The following is a 23,750-nucleotide window of genomic DNA, read 5'->3' on the forward strand; positions in this document are numbered from 1 at the left end:
ACTGAAACCATGGGGGGAAAAGACAAACTTCCCATGCAGAACAACTCCAAATTTTATATATATATATTTATATTTATATTTATATTTATATTTATATTTATACACACATATACACTATGCCCAAAAAGGGGATCGCACAACTCTCCACTTTTTAAAGTACAGGCTGCATGTAGTAACTTCCTTCATAAAAGTGCAATATGGAACGGGGGAATAATAATAATTCTACAGCAGATCTACTGCATAAACACTACCTGTCAGATGATCAAGGTCAGTATTAGCAGTAATTAGTTATAATGCTACTCTGTATTCCTGATATTATGTAATGAAAAAGGCACTTAACTTCTCTTGTTTCCTCTTCAGAACAAATAACTCTATTAAATCATAAAAAAATAGAAAAATCTCAATTATAGTATATCCTACAAAATATCTAATATTTCTCAAAACAATCAAGATCATCAAAAACAAGGAAAGTATGAAGAACTCACAGTTAAGATGATCCTAAGGAGACGTAACTGGTAAACACAGCTTGTCCTGGAAAAAAAAAAACAATAAAAAAACAACAAAAAGTAAGGAAATCTGAATAATGTATGAATTTTAGTTTATAACAACACTAATACTGATTCATTAATTATGACAAACCTACCATATTAGCAGAAGATGTTAATAATAGGAGAAACTGGGTGTGGGATGTTTGGATTACCTTCACAACTATCCTGTAAATCAATAACTTCTCTAAAATTAAAAGCTTATTTTTAAAACTCCTTTTAGTCATGTGAGGTAATATCACCTAGAAATGATCACCTAAAGGGCAGCCCTGGTGGCTCAGCGGTTTGGAGCCGCCTGCAGCCTGGGGTGTGATCGGATCGAGTCCCATGTCAGGCTCCCTGCATGGAGCCTGCTTCTCCCTCTGCCTGTCTCTGCCTCTCTCACTGTGTCTATGAATGAATAAATAAAATCTTAACCACTGCTACTCAACATAGTACTGGAAGTCCTAGCCTCAGCAATCAGACAACAAAAGAAAAAGCATTCAAATTGGCAAAGAAGTCAAACTCTCCCTCTTCGCGGATGACATGATACTCTACATAGAAAACCCAAAAGATTCCACCCCAAGATTGCTAGAACTCATACAGCAATTTGGTAGCGTGGCAGGATACAAAATCAATGCCCAGAAATCAATGGCATTTCTATACACTAACAATGAGACTGAAGACAGAGAAATTAAGGAGTCAATCCCATTTACAATTGCACCCAAAAGCATAAGATACCTAGGAATAAACCTAACCAAAGAGGTAAAGGATCTATACCCTAAAAACTATAGAACGCTTCTGAAAGAAATTGAGGAAGACACAAAGTGATGGAAAAATATTCCATGCTCATGGATTGGCAGAATTAATATTGTGAAAATGTCAATGTTACCCAGGGCAATGTACATGTTTAATGCAATCCCTATCAAAATACCATGGACTTTCTTCAGAGAGTTAGAGCAAATAATTTTAAGATTTGTGTAGAATCAGAAAAGACCCCAATAGCCAGGGGAATTTTAAAAAAGAAAACCATATCTGGGGGCATCACAATGCCAGATTTCAGGTTGTACTACAAAGCTGTGGTCATCAAGATAGTGTGGTACTGGCACAAAAACAGACACATAGATCAGTGGAACAGAATAGAGAACCCAGAAGTGGACCCTGAACTTTATGGTCAACTAATATTCGATAAAGGAGGAAAGACTATCCATTGGAAGAAAGACAGTCTCTTCAATAAATGGTGCTGGGAAAATTGGACATCCACATGCAGAAGAATGAAACTAGACCACTCTCTTTCACCATACACAAAGATAAACTCAAAATGGATGAAAGTCTAAATGTGAGACAAGATTCCATCAAAATCCTAGAGAAGAACACAGGCAACACCCTTTTTGAACTCGGCCATAGTAACTTCTTGCAAGATACATCCACGAAGGCAAAAGAAACAAAAGCAAAAATGAACTATTGGGACTTCATCAAGATAAGAAGCTTTTGCACAGCAAAGGATACAGTCAACAAAACTCAAAGACAACCTACAGAATGGGAGAAGATATTTGCAAATGACGTATCAGATAAAGGGCTAGTTTCTTAAACTCAACACCAAAGAAACCAACAATCCAATCATAAAATGGGCAAAAGACATGAAGAGAAATCTCACAGAGGAAGACATAGACATGGCCAACATGCACATGAGAAAATGCTCAGCATCACTTGCCATCAGGGAAATACAAATCAAAACCACAATGAGATACCACCTCACACCAGTGAGAATGGGGAAAATTAACAAGGCAGGAAACCACAAATGTTGGAGAGGATGCGGAGAAAAGGGAACCCTCTTACCCTGTTGGTGGGAATGTGAACTGGTGCAGCCACTCTGGAAAACTGTGTGGAGGTTCCTCAAAGAGTTAAAAATAGACCTGCCCTATGACCCAGCAATTGCACTGTTGGGGATTTACCCCAAAGATTCAGATGCAATGAAACGCCAGGACACCTGCACCCCAATGTTTCTAGCAGCAATGTCCACAATAGCCAAACTGTGGAAGGAGCCTCGGTGTCCATCAAAAGATGAATGGATAAAGAAGATGTGGTTTATGTATACAATGGAATATTACTCAGCTATTAGAAATGACAAATACCCACCATTTGCTTCAACGTGGATGGAACTGGAGGGTATTATGCTGAGTGAAGTAAGTCATTCGGAGAAGGACAAATATTGTATGTTCTCATTCATTTGGGGAATATAAATAATAGTGAAAGGGAATATAAGGGAAGGGAGAAGAAATGTGTGGGAAATATCAGAAAGGGAGACAGAGCATAAAGACTCCTAACTCAGGATCCCTGGGTGGTGCAGCGGTTTGGAGCCTGTCTTTGGCCGGGGGCGCGATCCTGGAGACCCGGGATCGAATCCCACGTCGGGCTCCCGGTGCATGGAGCCTGCTTCTCCCTCTGCCTATGTCTCTGCCTCTCTCTCTCTCTGTGACTATCATAAATAAATAAATAAATTAAAAAAAAAAAAAGACTCCTAACTCTGGGAAATGAACTAGGGGTGATGGAAGGGGAGGAGGGTGGGGGGGTGGGGGTGAATGGGTGACGGGCACTGAGGGGGGCACTTGACGGGATGAGCACTCGTTGTTATTCTGTATGTTGGCAAATTGAACACCAATAAAAAATAAATTTATTAAATAAATAAATAAATAAATAATAAAATCTTTTTTTTTAATTTATTTTTATTGGTGTTCAATTTACTAACATACAGAATAACACCCAGTGCCCGTCACCCATTCACTCCCACCCCCCACCCACCTCCCCTTCCACCACCCCTAGTTCATTTCCCAGAGTTAGCAGTCTTTATGTTCTGTCTCCCTTTCTGATATTTCCCACACATTTCTTCTCCCTTCCCTTATATTCCCTTTCACTATTATTTATATTCCCCAAATGAATGAGAACATATAATGTTTGTCCTTCTCCGACTGACTTACTTCACTCAGCATAATACCCTCCAGTTCCATCCACGTTGAAGCAAATGGTGGGTATTTGTCATTTCTAATAGCTGAGTAATATTCCATTGTATACATAAACCACATCTTCTTTATCCATTCATCTTTCGTTGGACACCGAGGCTCCTTCCACAGTTTGGCTATCGTGGCCATTGCTGCTAGAAACATCGGGGTGCAGGTGTCCCGGCGTTTCATTGCATTTGTATCTTTGGGGTAAATCCCCAACAGTGCAATTGCTGGGTCGTAGGGCAGGTATATTTTTAACTGTTTGAGGAACCTCCACACAGTTTTCCAGAGTGGCTGCACCAGTTCACATTCCCACCAACAGTGTAAGAGGGTTCCCTTTTCTCCGCATCCTCTCCAACATTTGTTGTTTCCTGCCTTGTTAATTTTCCCCATTCTCACTGGTGTGAGGTGGTATCTCATTGTAGTTTTGATTTGTATTTCCCTGATGGCAAGTGATGCAGAACATTTTCTCATATGCATGTTGGCCATGTCTATGTCTTCCTCTGTGAGATTTCTCTTCATGTCTTTTGCCCATTTCATGATTGGATTGTTTGTTTCTTTGGTGTTGAGTTTAATAAGTTCTTTATAGATCTTGGAAACTAGCCCTTTATCTGATATGTCATTTGCAAATATCTTCTCCCATTCTGTAGGTTGTCTTTGAGTTTTGTTGACCGTATCCTTTGCTGTGCAAAAGCTTCTTATCTTGATGAAGTCCCAATAGTTCATTTTTGCTTTTGTTTCTTTTGCCTTCGTGGATGTATCTTGCAAGAAGTTACTATGGCCGAGTTCAAAAAGGGTGTTGCCTGTGTTCTTCTCTAGGATTTTGATGGAATCTTGTCTCACATTTAGATCTTTCATCCATTTTGAGTTTATCTTTGTGTATGGTGCAAGAGAGTGGTCTAGTTTCATTCTTCTGCATGTGGATGTCCAATTTTCCCAGCACCATTTATTGAAGAGACTGTCTTTCTTCAAATGGATAGTCTTTCCTCCTTTATCGAATATTAGTTGCCCATAAAGTTCAGGGTCCACTTCTGGATTCTCTATTCTGTTCCACTGATCTATGTGTCTGTTTTTGTGCCAGTACCACGCTGTCTTGATGACCACAGCTTTGTAGTACAACCTGAAATCTGGCATTGTGATGCCCCCAGATATGGTTTTCTTTTTTAAAATTCCCCTGGCTATTCGGGGTCTTTTCTGATTCCACACAAATCTTAAAATAATTTGTTCTAACTCTCTGAAGAAAGTCCATGGTATTTTGATAGGGATTGCATTAAACGTGTATATTGCCCTGGGTAACATTGACATTTTCACAATATTAATTCTGCCAATCCATGAGCATGGAATATTTTTCCATCTCTTTGTGTCTTCCTCAATTTCTTTCAGAAGTGTTCTATAGTTTTGAGGGTATAGATCCTTTACATCTTTGGTTAGGTTTATTCCTAGGTATCTTATGCTTTTGGGTGCAATTGTAAATGGGATTGACTCCTTAATTTCTCTGTCTTCAGTCTCATTGTTAGTGTATAGAAATGCCACTGACTTCTGGGCATTGATTTTGTATCCTGCCACGCTACCGAATTGCTGTATGAGTTCTAGCAATCTTGGGGTGGAGACTTTTGGGTTTTCTATGTAGAGTATCATGTCATCCGCGAAGAGGGAGAGTTTGACTTCTTCTTTGCCAATCTGAATGCCTTTAATGTCTTTTTGTTGTCTGATTGCTGAGGCTAGGACTTCCAGTACTATGTTGAACAGCAGTGGTGAGAGTGGACATCCCTGTCTTGTTCCTGATCTTAGGGGAAAGGCTCCTAGTGCTTCCCCATTGAGAATGGTATTTGCTGTGGGCTTTTCATAGATGGCTTTTAAGATGTCGAGGAATGTTCCCTCTATCCCTACACTCTGAAGAGTTTTGATCAGGAATGGATGCTGTATTTTGTCAAATGCTTTCTCTGCATCCAATGAGAGGATCATATGGTTCTTGGTTTTTCTCTTGCTGATATGATGAATCACATTGATTGTTTTACGGGTGTTGAACCAGCCTTGTGTCCCAGGGATAAATCCTACTTGGTCATGGTGGATAATTTTCTTAATGTACTGTTGGATCCTATTGGCCAGTATCTTGTTGAGAATTTTTGCATCCATGTTCATCAGGGATATTGGTCTGTAATTCTCCTTTTTGGTGGGGTCTTTGTCTGGCTTTGGAATTAAGGTGATGCTGGCTTCATAGAACGAATTTGGAAGTACTCCATCTCTTTCTATCTTTCCAAACAGCTTTAGGAGAATAGGTACGATTTCTTCTTTAAACGTTTGATAAAATTCCCCTGGGAAGCCATCTGGCCCTGGACTCTTGTGTCTTGGGAGGTTTTTGATGACTGCTTCAATTTCCTCCCTGGTTATTGGCCTGTTCAGGTTTTCTATTTCTTCCTGTTCCAGTTTTGGTAGTTTGTGGCTTTCCAGGAATGCGTCCATTTCTTCTAGATTGCCTAATTTATTGGCGTATAGCTGTTCATAATATGTTTTTAAAATCGTTTGTATTTCCTTGGTGTTGGTAGTGATCTCTCCTTTCTCATTCATGATTTTATTAATTTGAGTCTTCTCTCTCTTCTTTTTAATAAGGCTGGCTAATGGTTTATCTATCTTATTAATTCTTTCAAAGAACCAACTCCTGGTTCTGTTGATCTGTTCCACAGTTCTTCTGGTCTCGATTTCGTTGAGTTCTGCTCGAATCTTTATTAACTCCCTTCTTCTCTTGGGTGTAGGATCTATTTGCTGTTTTTTCTCTAGCTCCTTTATGTGTAAGGTTAGCTTTTGTATTTGAGTTCTTTCCAGTTTTTGAATGGATGCTTGTATTGCGATGTATTTCCCCGTTAGGACTGCTTTTGCTGCATCCCAAAGATTTTGAAATAAAAAATAAATTTATTAAATAAATAAATAAATAAATAAATAAATAAATAAATAATAAAATAAAATCTTAATAAAAAGAATTGATCATCTAAAAATAGTTTGGGTATTTAGAAAAAAAGGGGGCAGGTAGATAATAAGATAAAACATTTGTGACTATAAACGCAATTAATTGTCAAAATAAAAACATAGAGACTCTAAGATTTGGCTACCCATATCTAAAAAAATAAAAACAACTCAGAAGCAATAAAAAAAATAAATAATACATTAGGAAAGAAACAGCAGTCATATTCAAGCAAAAATACAGCCAGTGCCCAACTGTGCTATCATAATACGCAAAGTTAAATAAGATTAATAGTGCATTTTTGCTTTTGTTTTTACTAGGAAGTACTGTCCTTCAATTTGTCACAAAAAGAGCATTCAATATCCCACATGGCCATCTGATCCATAAATTCAGAACTCTTTCCAAAAGTTCCCCTCAGCTGATATTTGAAAACATCTCATCTTGTTTACTACCAAACAATGAAGGTAAATATCAAAGAGACTCTTTTGAAGCTGGAAAATGTGGCCAATACTTAGGAAGATGATTGTCATGGAAGCAGTTCTACTCAACAGCTACCGTTCAAGCCCAAGTACTAGGGGCCGTTCCGGAGAGTGGCCAGCCCAAACACAGTGTCTATTCTTTTCATAGTTGATTCTGTGTGGTCTCTTCTTTCTCTGCCCCTTTCCCTACCCCTGCCCCCATACATCCATTTTAAAGCCATTGTCAATAAGTCCTATAAACATTTCATAGAAATGTCACTGAAAACATGGAATGAATTATTAAGAGTGGTGGCTTTTAAAATATATTTTTATGATGACCAGAAATACCATTATTGAAAGTAAAATTAAAAACTGAAAGGTATATAAAAATATAAGAGATCTCACCAAATAATAAGGAAATTATGAAGAGTCCTAGAGGAGAGTATATAAAAATGAATATGATACATTTAAGTATTAATAAATGAATGAGAACATATTCAGTTTTACTTACAATCAAAACTTTTGGTTGTGGGATGTCTGGGTGGATCAGCAGTTGAGCATCTGCCTTTGGCTCAGGTCGTGATCCCAGGATCCAGGATTGAGTCCCACATCGGGGTTCCTGCATGGAGCCTGCTTCTCCCTCTGCCTGTGTCTCTGCCTCTTTCAGTGTGTCTTTCATGATTAAATAAATAAAATCTTAAAAAAAAAACCCTTAGGGTTGTGAATTTGTCAATGATTTAAAAGCAACCAAATAAGAGTGAAGCTAGTGAAATGGGCATTCTCAAATATATCTGGAACTGTACATTGTCACCCTTTGTAAAGTTCTTATTTGGGGAATCATGTTCATACATCATACAAACAAAAATAAACAAGGATAGGAAAATAAAACATGAAATGGAATAAAGGAACAGAACTATATTTCACATGAATTACATACCCACAATGAAGGGGGAGAAACACCTAAGCAACTTTTGAACTCTCTATTTTGACTACCTGCCTCCAGGATAGACAAAAAGAACTGTAAATAAATATCAAATATTAAACTCTAGTTAGTAAGCTTCTTTTTCACTGACCCATAAGTTAGCAATACTGGAAGTACTTTCTATGTATCCAGGATTAAGAAAAAAAAAAGAAATAAAAAATAAAGAAAACCCAAAAACTCTCAGGAGGAATTCATGTTGAGATAACTGATAACAAAGATGTTGGCATGATAATCTGATCTTCCAGTATGTTTATTATTAGGAGAATTGAGATTCCTTACAAACTTAAAAAAATCAGATAATCCAGGAATTTACACAATATAATAATTTTTAATCTTTTTATTAACTGCATAGATAATATATAATGACATATAACATTGTTTATAATATTTATACAAATAAATATCAATACTATTTTGCAAGTAGTATATATGTATGATACCACTTTTAAAAATTTATATATATATATATGTATATATGGAACCTCTAGAAGAATATCTAACAAAAAGATACTGATATTTATTTATAGTGGAATACTGTATGATTATCAACTTTTTTATGTGTGACAACTGCCTTTAGGAAGTGAATATGTATTAATATGCAGTTAAATAATGTTTATTTCATGAATTATGAATGCTATGAAATAAAATATAAACAATTTCTTCAAATTTTGTCCTTAAAATATGAGATTATAAATCAAATTATCTAGGAAACAGGAATGGGAAAGGGTAGTCAGGAGTTCCAGTGTTCCATAATTCTGACTCTTCTATGAATTGTCTACCAAGAATATCTGGGCAGCTTCTGTTACTGCACAACGATTATGCTGTCCCTAATCCCCTTTTGTTACTGTTTAGACCAAACTTCTGTTCCTCTGTTTTAAGACTTGCTTATGGTATTGTGCTCAGAAATGCTGAAATGGGTGCAACAATCACCACCGATGGGTGAATATTGACTTACTAATGATTATTTTCAAACTGAGCATATGACTTTGTCATTTAACAGATGTTAAAGTAAATTCATTTATTTAATTATGAAGTTCGGCAATGCTAAAACATAGACTCATTTCTCATGTTCACGTGGTCTTTTATAGAGAATGGAATGAACACATTGACTCAGTTCTGACATTACAACTTCTTACATGTTGACAAAATATTGATTGTATTCTAATAGCATTGTATTAATAGTGCTTGAAACTGTTTTAAATATTTATTCATTTATTTATTTTAGAGAGAGAAAAAGCAAGCACACAAGTGGGAGGGTCAGAGGGAGAGAGAGAAAGAATCTCAAGCAGACTCCACGCTGAGTGTGGAGTCCCACACAGGCTGGATCCCACCACTCCCGAGATCCCGACCTGAGCCAAAACCAAGAACGAGATGCTTAACAGACTGAGCCACCCAGGAACCCATGCTTGATACTTCTATGGATGAGTTTTTTTAAGTATTAGGTTACTAACTGCTCATCTTCCACACCTTCCTACTTAGTTTATCTTAGTGTAAGAAACATAAAAAAGAGTAAGAAACATAAAAAAGACAAGTTTTCAGCTTGTGCTTTTCAGTCCATTTTTCTCTCCATTATCTATTATATGGCTATGAAGAGATTCTTAATTTTGTTTGTCCATACTTAGTATGGTGGTAGAGGTAATGCAAGACATAGTTAAGAATTACATAATTAATACAGCAAGACAATCCACTCACCAATACATTCTTTTTTGTAGAACTTTTATATCATTTATTTATTTTTAGAATTTTAATTTATTTTTTAAATTCTAGTATAATAAACATACAGTGTTATATTAGTTTCAGGTGTACAATACAGTGATTCAACAATTCTATATATCACCAATGCATCTCATGATAAGTATACTCTAATTAATCCTCCTCACCTATTTACCCATCAGCCATTCCACCTCCCCTGTGACAAGCAATTGTGCTCTATATTTAAGAGTCTAAATAAGTCAGAGAAAGACAAATACCATATGATTTTATTCATATGTGGAACTTAAGAAATAAATTAACAAAGAAAAAATGAGACAAACAGAAAAGCCCAATGCATTATTAAAACAATTATTTCCTAAGCCTAAGTCTCATTTCACTATTTGCAGACAATGATCTACTGAGTTTTCTTGTCATTAGGACTTTTTTTTTTTTTTTTGCATCAGCTTATTCTAAACTTAAAGAAAATTAATATTTGTCTATTTTAGACCAAGGAACATTTTATATTGGCCATTTAATAAAGTGGTGATTAATAATTCATTGACAGATTAATCATTTACCTGAGTTGCCTGTATATAATTTTTATCTTCACAATCTCCTACAGACCAAATTAACTAACCTTTCAATCACATGTGATTTTTCCCCCTCTTTAAGCAATATCAATAATTACAATTATTGTTAACATTTATTGACTGTTTACAATGTGTCACATGGTTCTAAGTTTTAAATGAATTAAGTTAATGTTCATAATAACTCAAGAAGAGAGGTAAGTTAGGTGGTTTCCCCAGAAGCAGGGCATGAGGAGTAGATTTATATGTCTGATTTATTGAGGCAGCGCTCTCTGAGTAACTTGTAAAGGCAGGAGAAAGCAGGATAGAGAACAGAAAAGAATTATTCATAAGCAACAAGGTGGATTTAGTAGAGGTCTAACAACCTCAACTCTTGGGAACTCTGGAGGGTTAACTGCTCCAAAAACTCTATTCTGTTTTGGGTCAAAGAAGTAGAGCTTTGGTTTCCATCTAGTAATTGCCTATGACCCCAGGGAAGGGAGTTTCCAGGTAGGAGGAAAAGAAGAGGAGGCTAGGCGTGTCAAGTGAGGTAGCATCAATTTCCTGAGGATATTCCTAAATTCTCTAATGTTCCTTAGTGTTCAAGTGTATACTACTTAGGAAAGTACCCGAGCACCACAGAGTGGGAGATAGTTATACTCACAATCTGATAAATGCACTCCAGCAGAACTAGGCATATCATGGGCATCTGAATCAATAGAGCTACCATTTCCTTCATTTTAGAACTTAGGACACAAAGGCCAGAAAAATCATGTGATTTACCCAAGGACACACAGGTTGGAAAATTACAGTTTGGATACAAGACTTACCAGTCTGGCTGTAGAGCCAGAATTCTTACCACCATAAATTAAATTGACTCAGGTTTTCAAGTTAGCAATGTATTTGTAGATCTATCCTCTATCTATCTATCTATCTATCTATCTATCTATCTATCTATCTATCATCTATCATCTATCTATCTATCATCTATCTATATTTTAAAGATTTATTAATTTATTTTAGAGAGAAAGAGAAAAAGAGTGCAAGCAAGTGAGGGACAGGCAGAGGGAGAGAGAGAGAGAGAGAAACTTCAGCAGACTGCTTACTGAGGTTGGAGCCTGACTCAGGGCTCAATCTCAAGACCATGAGATCATGACCTGAGCTGAAACCAAGAGTGGAACACTCAACAAACTGTGCCACCTAGGGACCCCTGTAGATCCATATTTTTTGAAACCTGTTCTAGCAATCACTTATAAATTCACATACTACCTGAGATATGAGACATTAAATGAAATCAAAAGTATTATAGATATTAGGAAACTCATAAGAAAATTTTCTTAATAACTCAGCATATTATTTATCAGCTTATTTTTTAAACATTAATTTCTACCATAATGCTTCACTTTTCTTTCTACACAGAGATTCTTTTACTTACATTTGTTTTTCCTACTCAAGATATGGTTCATATTTTACCTTATTATTTGAGTAATTTTTCAGAGATCAAAATTAATCTCTATAGATTAGGTTTTCCCATTCTAAAACCAAAAATTTTCCCAGAAAACTTGTTTAAAAGGGAATTCAGGGGCACTGGGTGGCTTGATCAGTAGAGCATCTACCTTTGGCTCAGTTCGTGATCTCAGGGTCCTGGGATTGAGCCCTGCATCAGGCTCTCTGCTCAGTATGAAGTCTCCTTCTCCCTCTGTGATCTCTCTGGCTCCCACTCTCAAATAAATAAATAAAATCTTTAAAAAAAAGGAATACAAAATCAATACATAATCAATGACACTCACATGTAAGACTAAGAACTATACAATGGAAATAAGCACTTAAGTTGTATGCTATGTGGTCCTGCCAACAGCAAATAGGATGTGACATGCTGCAGACCCAGATATTACACGGACTACAATAATAAACATTCAGGAATATAGTAAAATAAGTACACAATTATGAGTTTTAATAAGGATATGCTACAGCTAAAGTTGGAAATACTTTTGGGGGTAATGGACCTACATAATTTAAAGATAGGCAGTAAACTGCAGGCAGTAAAATTCAATTACACTGACTATAAGATGCATTCAAACATGCTCCCATGAAGCATTCAATTCCCAGCATCATTTTGCTGATAATGTTTCCTACAGCTATGGCTGGCCACACTTTTATTGTGATCACTTAATTTATGAACAGAATAGAGGAATTGAATGGCTAGTTTGGGAATAAAAAAAAAATCTTATAGTTTATCATAGTGATAAACTGTGTCTCCCAAAAAGCATATGTGGACTTTACAAAACAATCACAGTTTAACTAATGGGTTAGTTGTTAACTAGGATCCCAAATTTATTAGGAAATGAAAAGGAGACCATATGGGAGAAGTAATGCTTTTGGTAGGAAGATAAAAGAAAAAGATGAGGATGGGGACACCTGGGTGGCTTAGTGGTTGAGCATCTGCCTTTGGCTCCAGTCATGATCCTGGGTCCTGGGATCGAATCCTGCATCAGGCTCCCCATGGAGAGCCTCTCTCCTGCTGCCTATGTCTTTGCCTCTCTCTGTGTGTCTCTCATGAATAAATAAATAAAATCTAAAAAAAAAAAAGAAAAATATGAGGATGGACAATTATAGTTACCATGTCATTCTGAGAATGATAAGGTATTTGGATGGGACTATTCATTTTCAGGGTCATCAGATGAATTCAAGGGGGAGAGAAAAAAAATTCCTTCAAGAATTTTCTCCAAGGAGTAGATAGCAACTTAGTGGAATTCTGATTTCATTACTTCAATAAGCGTATCTATGTTACTTAGAAAAAATCATTACTTGCTATATGGTGGTTTTTAAACTCCTATATTACAAAATGCTACTATAACATGTCTTTTACAAACAGAGTAATTGTGTTTAAGAGTACTTCTGTGAGAAAAACAAAATTGTCCACAATGCATGCCAATTACATTGAAACTGTTGATCTGAATGAAATGTTCATACCTTTAATTGACAGATTATTAGATACTAAGAAGAGAATATATGGCATTACATTTAGCAAATTTACAGGCCATAAAAGGAAAGCATGCATTAAAGCTGTTTATATCATAACATAGGAGGCTCTTGAAAAGTTACATATTAAGTTAACTACTTCGTTTTGTCAGCAAACACTATCCAAGTGTGTATAAATATTTTTCTATTGCGTACCCTTGTCTATGTGCTGTTTTTTAAAATTTAGTCATTATACAGAAAATTAAGCAAAATGTTAATCCTACAGTTTTCTTCTTTACACCCCCACCTCCACTCACTAAAATGATAGTCATATAAATATCTTTGTTAGAATCATCTCTTCTTAGTAGCAATGACTTCTGTTGTAGAGAATGGTAGAAAAGCCAATGATAAGGCTTTCATAGTGTTGGAAAAGGTACTGAGCTACTCTCTTTATATATTTTTATAAAATTACATTTTCTCATTACTTTCAAGACAAAGATGAAGTTACAAATGTAAACAAAAAGATCAGGTAAGGAGACTTTGCCTTAGGGCCATAAGGCTCTTTGGAAGTACTTCGTTACTTTCTCATCTCTCGGATAGTCTTAAGTATGTATTTTTTTCAAATTTTAACAGATTCATTTGTAGAAAAAATCTTAGGTTCAGAAAAAAATTGTTAAAAAAATACAAGTTCCCACATACTCCTTCTACTTCATACCCGACTCAGTTTCCCTTATTATTTACATCTTGTATTTATGTGGTACATTTTTTACAATTGATGAAACAATATTGATGCATTATTATTAACTGAAGTCCACTGTTTATACATTAGAGTTCAATCTTTAGGTTCTGCAGTTCTATGAATTATGACAAATGCATAATGTCATGTAACCACCATTATAATAAGTAGTGAACAATTTACCCTGAATATCTCCTATGCTCCACATGGCCATTTCTCTGTTCCACAATCTCTACAAATATATGACAGGCAATCAATGATATTTTTACTGTCCTATAATTTGTCCTTTTTCAGTATGTCACATGCTTGGGATCATACAGTATGTAGACTTTTCAGACTGGCTTCTTTAATTTATCAATTGCACTTAAAAGTTCCTCCATGTCATTAAAAAATTTTTTAGATGTATATGCACAAAATTTTTCTTAGTAGTGGTGAAGCAGAATATACACATTAGATTTCTGAATGTGAAATTAATGAGTAATATTAAAATTTAAAGACACTTATGGACCAACTTTTGAAGGCTGCGATCTAATTGTTTTCCTCATTATGTTTTCCCCATATTTAGTGAGGTATAATTGATAAATAAAAATTGTACATATCTAAGGTGCTTGATGGTTTGATAGATGCATACATTGCAAAATGATGCCATAATCAAGCTATTTAACACAACTATCACCTCATTTAACTATCACTTTGTATGTATATGTGGTGAGAACATGTAAGATTTACTCTATGAACACATTTGAAGTATACAATATTTTGAGTTTAGTTTATAACCTTATGCATCTTATAATTTAAAGGCTTTGACCAATATCTCCCTATCTTTCCTACCCCATAGTCTGGAGAAACCACCATTATATTCTCTGCTTTTGTGAATTCAACCTTTTTTAAAAGATTCTACATAAGAAGATCACACACAATTTGTCTCTCTGTGTCTAGTTTAATTTACTAGAATAACATCCTCTAAGTTCATCCATGCTCTCACAGATGATAGAATTTTCTCATTTTTTTAAATTAAGTAAACCCTACCCCACATATTCCTGTGTGTTTGTGTGTGTGTGTGTGTGTGTGTGTGTGTGTGTGAGAGAGAGAGAGAGAGAGAGGAGAGAGAATGTATGTATAACATTTTTTTGATCCACTCATTCACTAACAAACATCATGGTTTTGATTTGCATTTCCCTAATGATTAGTGATGTTGAGCATCTTCTTATGTATCTACTTGTCATCTTCATGTCTTCTTTGGAAAAATGTCCATTAAGGTCCTTTTCCATTTTTTAATCTGGTTGTTTGGTTTTTGCTATTCAGTCATACAATTTTCTCACATATTTTGGATATTAATCTTATGAGTATATGCCTTGTAATTATTTCTACCCATTCTATAGGTTGTCTTTTCATTTTATTGATTATTCCCTCTCCTGTGCAGAGATTTTAGTTTGATGTAGCTTCACATGTTTGTTTTTTGCTTTCTTCGCCTTTTCTTTTATGTTATGTCCCCCCCCCCCAAAAAAAATCATTGCTAAGACCAATATCAAGTATTCCTCTATGTTTTCTTCTTGGAGTTCTATGGTTTCAGCCCTTACATTTAAATCTTTAATCCATTTCAGGTTATTTTTTGTGTATGACGTAAGATAAGAGTCTAACTTCATTGTTTTGCATGTGGCTGTCTAGTTTCCCCACCCATTTATTAAAAGGCTCTCGTTTCTCAATTGTGTATTCATGGCATTCTTTTAAAAAATTAGGTGATTACATATGTATAGGATTACATATGCGCTCTCTATTCTGTTCCACTGTCCTATGTGTCTGTCTTAATGCCATTATCACACTGTTTTGATTATAATAGCTTTGTAATATAGTAGAAATCAGGAAATGTAATTCCTCTGTCTTCATTCTTCTTTTTAAAGATCATTTTGGCTATTCAGGATTTTCATAGTTCCACACAAATTTTAGGATTTTTTTTTTCTATTTCTGTGAAAAGTACCAGTGGAATTTTGATAGGGATTGTATCGATCTGTAGATCACTTTAGGAAGTATGGACATTTTAAAAACAGTAATTTTTCCAATCTGTGAACATGCAATATCTTCTCATTTAATTGTGACTTCTTCAATTACTTTCATCAATGTCTTATAGATTTAGCATACAGATCTTTCAGTTCCTTGGATAATTGTTCCTAAGAACTTTTTACAGTTTTATTGAGGTTTAATTGACATTAAATAGTAAGATATTTAAATTGCACATCATAATGATTTGATATACATATATACTTGAAATGATGCTTCCTATCTGTTAAATTTACACATTCATCACTTCAGATTTAAATTTTTATGACATTTAAATTCTACTTGTTGGGATCCCTGGGTGGCGCAGTGGTTTAGCACCTGCCTTCAGCCCAGGGCGCGATCCTGGAGACCCGGGATCGAATCCCACGTCGGGCTCCTGGGGCATGGAGCCTGCTTCTCCCTCTGCCTGTGTCTCTGCCTCTCTCTCTCTCTCTCTCTCTCTCTGTGACTATCATAAATAAATAAAAAAAATAAAAATAAATAAAAAAATAAATTCTACTTGTTATGAAAATTTCAGTTATACAATACAATGCTATCAATTATAGTCTCCATATTATACATCAGATCCTCAGACTTTATTATAGCTAAAAAGTTTGTAACCTTTACAAATATTTCCCTATTCCCTCCACTCCCAGCCCCTTGCAACCACTCTTCTATGCTCTGTGTCTGTTTGAAGTTTCGTTTCTTCTTCTTCTTTTTTTTTTTTTTAATTCCACATATAAGTGACACCACGTAGTATTTGCCTTTCTTTGTCTGGCTTATTATACTTAGCATAATGCATTTAAGGTCTACCCATGTTGTAGTAAAAAGGATTTCTTTCTTTCTCAAGGCTGAATAATGCCCCCCCACACACACACCCTGTATCTTCTTCTTCCATTCAGTCACTGATGTACACTTAGTTTATTTCCATATATTAATTATTGTGAATGAGCCTGCAATGAATAGGAGAGTATAGTTATCTCTTCGATACATTTTCATTTCCTTTGGATATATATCCAGAAGGGAGACTGCTGGATCATATGGTAGCTGGGGTCTTATCTTCAACAAGCCTAGTAAAAGTTATTTTAAAAACATTTAAAATCTGGAAATATCCCCAAAATAAAATATAAATAAAAAGCATTTATTCAAGATAATCTACTACAATTTATTAAGAACCCTAAAAATATTACAGTTTTTGACTGAGATCTGCTTTCTTCATATCCTCTCCAACTTAGTGAGATGGAAATTACTCTCCAAACTAGTTTAGCCAAAAACACAGGTCTCCATCTGCCCCCAGATCCCAGTTAGAACACTATCTTCTCAAGAAAGGTAGTGTGTTGGGGCACCTGGGTGACTCAGTGGTTGAGTGACTGCCTTCAGCTCAGGGTGTGATCCCAGGTCTGGGAATGGAGTCCTGCATTGGACTTCCTGCGAGTAGCATGCTTCCCCCTCTATGTCTCTGCATCTTTCTGTGTGTCTCTCATGAATAAATAAATAAAATCTTAAAAATAAAAAAAGAAGGGTAGCATGTTAATATTGCTCATCTCCCAAACTATCTGTTGCTAAGTGCTGAGAATAATGTAGCGCCAACCACCCTTGCCCAAGCTCATGAGTCAATGATTCCATTATAAGTAGAGGCAAATTAAGAGACTTGAACCTACAATCCCACCCTACCAAAGCATAGGTTCTAAAGTAGAGGTGTTAGAGACAAGCATGTCATTATCTCCATGCCACCTCCAGAGCAGTGGTTCATAAATTTTTACCTTCTGAGAGAAATTAGTGTTAAACAAATAGCTCCAAATGTCTCCCAAAGGAACTGACTTTACTCCAAAGTATGGAGAAATTCAAGTCAAAGGCCACTTTCAAAAACAATATAAGTTGTAGTAAAAATAATTGGGAAATGATTGGTGGGTTTCTTGGACATAAAGGCTAAATTGCAGGCTAGTTGGTTTCCTGTAGACACTCAGAGAAGGGGGAAAAAAAACCTGGTTGTGGTCAAAATAACTCTCAAAAACTAACTGCAGAGCTATCACTTCAAAGGAGTCTAAATTCCATTACTTAAAGTCTACGTAACAATTTATGCTGCAGGGCTTTGTTGAAATCAATAGATCAGCCCACAATGAGCAGAGCTTAAATGTTAGTTGTGTTCATGAACAGAGAGAGTCCAAGAGAGCCCTACCAAAAATAGACTGACTACAGGAATGCCCTAGACTGCACCCCCTGAGAAGCAACATCTGAGGCTTAGTACTGTGTAGAATAGATACAATAAACTCTACTAAAATTATCCAAGCAGTCACTAAACATACAAGTAAATAAAAATAACTAATTGCTATAAGATCAAAACATTCATTTTTCAAAAAATAAAATGAAATTACCAAACATGCAAAGAAGCAGGAGAGTATGATCAAGGCAGTAGAAACAAAGCAGGCAATAGAACTTCCTATGAGAGCAACCAGATGTTGGATTTAAAAGAAGAAAACCTTGAAGCACTCGTTGTAGTCAAAGAACAAAGTAAACCATGATTAAATAGATAATCAAGTTTTGATGACAAAATTGCCTCAAATAGAGAATATCAGTAAAGAGAAATTATGAAAGAGAAGCAAATAAAAATCCCAGAGATAAAAAGCGTAATAACTGAAATGGTAATTCATTAGACAGGCTCAATGTAGATTTGAATTGGCACAAGAAAGAATCAATGAACTTGGGAGACAGATCAATACAGATGATATAATCCAAAGAAAAGACGAAGAAAAAGGTGAAAAAAATGAACAGAGCCCATCACAAAAATTGGGACACTATTAAGTCCACTAATGTATGCATAATGTGAATACAGAAGAGGAAGAAAGAAAGGAGCAAAAAATATTCAAAGAAAATATTACTGAAAACTATCCATATTTTCGAAAAAGTAGCTTCATATCTCCAGGAAGCTCAACAAATAGAGTAAATGCAAAAAGATCCATAAGTAGACACATCATACTAAAAATACTGAAACAAAAAACAAGAAAAATCTTGGAAGCAGAAAGGTAAAAAGGACTCATCATTTATAAGGGAACCACAATAAAGTAAAAAGCTGACCTAGTGAAAACAATGGAATCCATAGGGGGTGGAATAATATATAAAAGTGTTCAAGGGGAAAAAAAATCTGATAACAAAGTATTCTATATCCAATAAAGCCATCTTTATGAAAGGGCTAAAAAAATAAAAAACCTGAGATAATCTGTCACTAAGAGATCTGTCTTATGATAAATATTAAAGAAAATTCTTTAGGCTGAAAGCACGTGACCAGATAATAATTAAAATTAGCATAAATAATAGACTATTATAATGGTAATGATGTGATTATAAAGGATAGTATAAACGCATATTTTTCATCTTTTTCCTTCAATTGATTTAAAAACAATTATATATAACAACATTATATAAAGACCAATTATATAAAACAATATAAATACTGTGCCTAGAGCATACACAAATGAAATATTTGCTACTAAGGAAGGAAAAATATGTTAGTGGAGCAAAGCTAGGCTAAGGAAATAACTACAGACTGTTACTTGGATCCATAAGGACAAATAAAGAGAAACAAAAATGATAAATACAATTTAAAAGAGAAAATTAAATAACTATAAACTTCTTTCTTTTATTCTCTCAACTACTATTCAGTATATTAGATATACAAAATGTACTTTTAAGTTTTTACAATTATAAATATAATATGTGTAACAAGGAATGAATAAAAAAGATTAAAAGGAATAGGACTTTATAGGAGTAACATTTCTGTATCTCATTGGAATTCAGTTAGTATAAATCTGAAGCTGATCCTGCTAAGTCATGACATACATGGTAAACTCTGGAGCAGCCATTAAGAAATAACTCAAAATATGTAGTGTGAAACCATTAAAGAAATTAAAACGCTTTATTAAATATTACCTTAATGCAAGAGAAAGCAGTAGAGAGGAAATACAGGGGAAAAAAGACTTCAAACACATAGTAAGCAAAAAGTAAAATGACAGACATAAATCTGTCATTAAGTATAAGTGATTTAAAAAATTTGATGAAAGTACAGAGACTGTCATATTTTTCTCTAAAAATGGATGTGACTATACATTGTTTACAAATTTCCATGTATACATACAAGTACATTAAAACTAAAAGAATATGAAAAGATTTTATCGCACAAACAATTGCAAGAAAGCTAGAGCAGCTACACTAATATCAGACAAAATAGATGTTAAGACAATAAACTGTACTGTGCATGAAAAGAGATATTTTCTAAAGTGAGAATGTCAGTTCATCAGGAAGATATAATAATTATAAACGTATATATGCCTAATAACAGAACACCAAAATACATGCAGAAAAAAAACCCATAAATAGAGGGTGAAATAAAAAATTCAGCAATTCTAGCAGAGACCTCCATACACTACTTTCAATATAAATAATAAATAGAAGAACTAAGTAGAAGATCAACAAGGAAACAGAAGACAAAACTATAAACCAACTAGACTTATTATCTATAGAGCACCACATCAACAATAGGTGAATACATATATATCCTAAGTGCACATGGAACATTCTCCAGGGTAGATTCTATACTAGGCCATAAAAGCAGACATCAACAAATTTAAAAGATGAAATAATACAGACTGTTCTGACCCAGATGAAATAAAATTAGGAAAAAAACTTATATTTGGGAAATTCATAAATAAATAAATAAATAAATAAATAAATAAATAAATAATAAATTCCAGAAATAAAACCATTTGTCTATAGTCAACCGACTATCAACAAGTGTGATTGGGTGATGGGCACTGGGGGTTATTCTGTATGTTGGTAAATTGAACACCAATAAAAAAATAATAATAAATAAAATAAAAAAAAAACAAGTGTGTCAACATCATTCAATAGGAAAAAATATAGTCTTTCAATAATAATTCTGAGATAATTGGAGAGTCACATATATAAAAATGAAGTTTGATCCTTGTCTCACACAACATGTAAAAATTAAGTAAAAAATGGACCAACAAGTTAACTGTTAAGTGATAAAGTGGCAAAACTCTTAGAAGAAAACATAGAAACATATCTTCATGATCTTGGATTTGGCAATAAATTCTCAGACACCAAAAGCATAGCCCCCACACCCCTCCCAAAAATACACTGGACTTCATCAAATAAAAATTTTTGCTCTTCAAAGAATACTGTTCAGTTTTGGTAGTTTGTGGCTTTCCAGAAATGCGTCCATTTCTTCTAGATTCCCTAATTTATTGGTGTATAGCTGTTCATAATATGTTTTTTAAAATCGTTTGTATTTCATTGGTGTTGGTAGTGATCTCTCCTTTCTCATTCATGATTTTATTAATTTGAGTCTTCCCTCTCTTCTTTTTAATAAGGCTGGCTAATGGTTTATCTATCTTATTAATTCTTTCAAAGAACCAACTCCTGGTTCTGTTGATCTGTTCCACAGTTCTTCTGGTCTCGATTTCATTGAGTTCTGCTCGAATCTTTATTAACTCTCTTCTTCTGCTGGGTGTAGGATCTATTTGCTGTTTTTTCTCTAGTTCCTTTATGTGTAAGGTTAGCTTTTGTATTTGAGTTCTTTCCAATTTTTGAATGGATGCTTGTATTGTGATGTATTTCCTCCTCAGGACTGCTTTTGCTGCATCCCAAAGAGTTTGAATGGTTGTATCTTCATTCTCATTAGTTTCCATGAATCTTTTTAATTCTTCTTTAATTTCCTGGTTGACCCTTTCATCTTTTAGAAGGATGGTTCAGAAAATGCAAATAAAACTCATAGAATGGAAGAAGATATTTGCAAATTATATGGTTGATAAAGTGACTTGTACCAAGAATTATTGCAACTTATTTTTTTAATGGTCAAAAGATATGAATAGACATCTCTTCAGGCCTATATAGAAATGTCCAATAAACGCATGAAGACATGCTTAATATTAATATAAAAGAAAAATGCAAATCAAAGTCATAATGATATACCACTATCATACCCACTAGGATGGCTAGATCTCAAAGTCAGAGAATAACATGCGTTGATAAGGATATGGAGAAACAGCTACTCTCACACACTGTAGTGGGAGTATAAACGGTGCAACTGCTTTGAAAACAGGAAGTTTCACAAATAAATAAACATAGACTTACCATATGATCTACCAATTCTACTTCTAGAGACTTAGCCCAAAGAGATAAAAACATATCTATGCAAAAACTTGCACACAAATATTTATAATAGCATTGTTCATGTATTATTAATTGTGCTATAAGGTGTAAACAACCCAAATATCGATCAACTGATAAAAAGGATGGTCCAAATGCAATATCTATGTATGTGTGTGTGTGTGTGTGTGTGTGTGTGTGTGTATATATACATATACATATATATATAATAGGATATTATTGGAATGGAATATTGAATATAATGGAATACTATTACTATGGAATGTTATTCAACCATAAAAAGAAATGAAATACTAATGCATACAACACAATAAATCATGAAAAAGAGTTCTACGTGAAAGAAACCAAACAGAAAACAGTCACGGAAGACCACATACTATATTATTCCCTTTATATAAAATGTCTAGATTAGACATTTAAGTATATAGAGGCAGAAAAGATAGTGGTTACTTTGAGCCGCAAGAAGGATGGGAGATAGTGGATGGATGGCTTATGGACATAATGGACACAGGATTTCTTTCTGAAGTGATGAAAATGTTCTAAATTGGATTGTGGTGATGGCGTCAAATATACTTGAGTACACTAAAGTACACTGAATTGTATACTTTAAGTGGGTCATTTGTGTGATATATGAATTATTTCCAGATACAGCAGTTTAAAAAATGAACAAACGAAGAAAAAATAACAGCACACGTTTGCAATTTGAAAATGTATACTTGTATCTAAGTTTGGTAGGAGAACTAGAAAGACATAAATTCTAGTAGAATCAGTAAACTAAACCATTGCATGGGAATTACCACTAGCACATGGAGACAGCAGCACTCAAAACTAAGTAGCATCAGAACTCACCACCAAAAAAGTGACCAAAGATTTTAAGTGGAATGATTGTTCAGAGTTATACTGTGTAGTAAAAAGGATATCTAGGGTCAGAAGAAATAAATTGTTTTAGGTTCTCCCCCTCTTAAAGCCAAGGTGATCTTGTTCAAGGTACTTTTTTAAGCCACAATTCCTATTCTGTAAAATTTGACAATTTTTTAAAGATTTTATTTATTTATTCATAAGAGATACAAAGATAGAGGCAGAGACATAGGTATAGGGAGAAGCAGGCTCCCCCACGACCTCAGAATCACGACTAGAGCTAGAGGCAGACCTCAACCACTGCGGCACTCAGACATCTTCAAAAGTTGAAAAAATTTAAATTGCAATACACTAAATAGAAATGTGAAAGATGCATTAAATGTATAGAATAGAGTTGACTTCTAATGTCATGAACATATTTCAACAAATATTCATCCTGTAGAATTACTAACTTCACTGATCTTTTCTAAACCTCTCCACAGGATTGCTTCATCTTTAAAATTTTTGGTAACCATGCCAATAGTGGTCTGCAGAGCCAATTTCATTCACACAATCTCCTTTTATTTCTTTTCCTTAGTGGGGAAATATGCAACTATGGTAGCATTAACTTGTGGCATTCCTTAATTTCAAACAGAACAGCAAACTGAATTTCATTGTTATTGTTCCATTTATACTCACTTATCAACATAGGTGAACTTTTACCTTCATAACTTCCTGGGTATCAACATTTTTACTACATAGGATTAACGTCTTCTTCCTGTTACTTTCAAAATTGTGATAGTAATTAAA

At 34.6% G+C, this 23,750-nt stretch overlaps 1 long non-coding RNA gene across 1 annotated transcript in view; it reads right to left on the reverse strand.

Moving 5' to 3' along the window:
• Positions 1-485: 485 nt before the first annotated feature.
• LOC140600659 (uncharacterized) overlaps positions 486-23,750 on the reverse strand; it is a 58,588-nt gene continuing 35,323 nt past the window's right edge. The window contains exon 3 of the long non-coding RNA XR_012003831.1: positions 486-531. This is a non-coding gene — a long non-coding RNA (uncharacterized lncRNA). The remainder of the gene's footprint in view (positions 532-23,750) is intronic.

The sequence above is a fragment of the Canis lupus genome, chromosome 12 (assembly GCF_048164855.1).
Source record: "Canis lupus baileyi chromosome 12, mCanLup2.hap1, whole genome shotgun sequence".
NCBI lineage: Eukaryota > Metazoa > Chordata > Mammalia > Carnivora > Canidae > Canis > Canis lupus.